The sequence below is a fragment of the Alexandromys fortis genome, unplaced genomic scaffold, assembly GCF_014885135.2.
Source record: "Alexandromys fortis isolate MF-2015 unplaced genomic scaffold, M_Fortis_MF-2015_v1.1 scaffold_15, whole genome shotgun sequence".
In the NCBI taxonomy this organism is placed as follows: domain Eukaryota; kingdom Metazoa; phylum Chordata; class Mammalia; order Rodentia; family Cricetidae; genus Alexandromys; species Alexandromys fortis.
Window position 1 is genome coordinate 14,284,276 of NW_026067911.1, and position 2,532 is coordinate 14,286,807.

General features: G+C 50.3%; 1 long non-coding RNA gene across 1 annotated transcript; it reads right to left on the bottom strand.

Annotated features, from left to right (window-relative positions):
- Nucleotides 1-414: 414 nt before the first annotated feature.
- On the bottom strand, nucleotides 415-2,517 carry LOC126499307 (uncharacterized). Its single transcript, XR_007591051.1, has 3 exons — nucleotides 1,968-2,517; nucleotides 1,602-1,742; nucleotides 415-561 (listed from the first exon to the last, which is right to left on the bottom strand). It is a non-coding gene; the product is annotated as an uncharacterized lncRNA (long non-coding RNA).
- Nucleotides 2,518-2,532: the final 15 nt, after the last annotated feature.

Genomic DNA, 2,532 nt, shown 5'->3' on the forward strand with positions numbered 1-2,532 from the left:
CTATATCCCCATCATTGCACGAACTTATTCTATCTCTCCCACTTCTATCGTTTTCTTTCTCTCTACCTTACTGGGCAATTCTGTTAGTTTTACTCTGTGACTTGCAGCGGTCGGATTAATAAATCACCAGTAATTGATATTTAAACAAATTTAATAACAAAACCAGACTCACAAAACCAAGGTTCCAGCGGAGTACCCAGCGGAAACAGGAGAGCGCGGAAGGGGCGCACTCACAAAACCAAGGTTCCAGCTACCCAGCGGAAACAGGAGAGCGCGGAAGGGGCGCGCAGCGCAATATATCAGTAAACATACGCCTGAGGGCAGCCCGCCCCCAAGGGGAGGGCTTATCCCTACAGTAAGTGGGCTGGGGGGCTGATCAAGGGAACACAGAGTGAGCGGGCAGACCCACCACATCTATGAGCTGGGCAATGGAAAGTCCAAAGCGCACGATGACCACATCAGAGGTATTGGGTACTGGCCGCGCCCAACGATTGTAGCCTCCAAACAGGTGTTTGAACAGGCGGTCCTCAGCCTGGGTGCGTGAGCCTCGCTGGGCCAACACTGTGGAGTAGGAATAGGAGAGAAAAAGAGTCTACATGAGGCCGAGGAGCTGAATCCGTGGTTTTCTTTCCATTGTCCATCAAAGCAGAGACACTCAACAGTGTATATCCTTGTATGGGGAGGCAAACAGGAAGTACATCTCAAACACCATTGGGGATTGCATAGATGAGTGTGTATTAGTGGTTAAAATAGCCCTAAGGACACCATACAAGAGGCAGGCGCTTGCAGGGTCTTCCTGATTTCAAGTGAGGAGTCAGGGAGTGAGGGCTCCCGCAGCCTAGTAAGAAAGCTCAGACCTAGAAACCAGTCTCAGCCAGAACCAAAGAGCCCCAAGGGGGATCAGGGGTGGCTGAGAGGGGCTTCAGCTACTGATGTGAGTCTGGCGGGTGGTGAGACTTTTCTCCTTTCCATCCACTCTTCCAACAAGCTACTGATGCCCATGAGAACATCTCCCATGAAGGGTACCAGCCTGAGCTCTTAAATTGCCAGCTCTGACCAGTTCTCATTTTCTGGGCAAAGCTCTGCACAACTGTCTGGTGGAATTTATCATGCCCTTTCCACTGTTTTTTTGCATAATAGCTTCCCCATTCTGGGGCTCTACTGCCTGAGCAGGCAATGAATGACCTTACACAGATAAAAAAAAAAAAAAAAAAAGACCCGGCAGCCAGCAGCCGCTGGGACAGAAAGTACGACAATGAACACAACCACCATGTGTGTCTCCACAGACCTGCCCCAGCCTATGTGCTGGGTGCAAGCTTCCTTCATTCCCATAGTGATCTTGAGTGTTCCATGATGCTGTTTGCATTTTGCAGACAAGAATACCAAAAGGCTTGGGGGCATTCAAGATGACAAAGCTGTTCATAATAGAGTTGAGCCACCCCCTTGTCTTCTTCGCCCTGTGGCCACCCAGACAATGACCTTGAATGTCCCCATGTAGCCCTGAAGATTAAGTGACTTGCCCTTCAGGAAAGTCCACCATGTGGTCTGTGAGGGCACAAGGGTAAGATGAAGTCCTAGTGATAGTGGTGGTACCCACTCACCTGCTGGCATCAGAAGGAGACCCCAGAGAGAAAGATATATCCGGGACTGGAAAGCAGGATGGGAGGGGCTCATGGCTTCAGAGGGTCCTGGTCTCCCTTGGACCACTAGGTGCTGGCTTCAGTGAGGCCCCTGCCTCTCCTCTGCAATTAAATAGGGGAAGGGGGAGGACTCTTAGGTCACGTGATGTGGCATGCAGTGTCTTTGTCTTTCATACTCCAGGAAGGGTTGAAACCTGAGCGTGCATGGCTGTTAACAGGCCTGCCTGGAGTGCGGGGCTTCTTGGCTGCTCTGCCTCATAGAGGAGCAGCTTCTTTCTCCTCTTCTCCAAAGTCACTCAATCGCTGACAAGCTGAGACACGACTGACCTTCACAGAGGAAGGGACCACATTCCTTCTGTAGTGGCCTCAGCTCCTCATCTATGAAGTGGGGATAATCATACTGGAAAGGGCGGTCAGCGGAAGACTACGGCCCCTAGGAACAATGACCCAAAGATGCAGGTGAACAAATGCTCGTGAGCAATGGACTGTTGAAATAAGAAGCGGCAGGGCTGTGTCCCCAGCACCCCGGCCGCCTGCTAGCTCATGCCCGAAATAACAACACACAAATTGTATTCTTTTAAACACTGCTTGCCCATTATATCTAGCCTCTTCTCGGCTAACTCTCGCACCTGGACTAGCCCATTTCTAATAATGTGTGTAAGCACCCCAAGGTGCGCTTACCGGGAAGATTCTAGCCTATGTCCATCCTGAGTCGGAAGCTTCATCGCATGTGTCTCTGAGAGCAGAGCTATCTCGCGTCTTTCTGAGGAGTCTTACCTCACTTCCTCTTCCTCCTGTTTACTCCTCCCACCTATGTTTTAACCTATCAGGGCAAGCAGTTTCTTTATTTAATTAACCAATGAAATCAACAGATTGATATATGACACTCCCA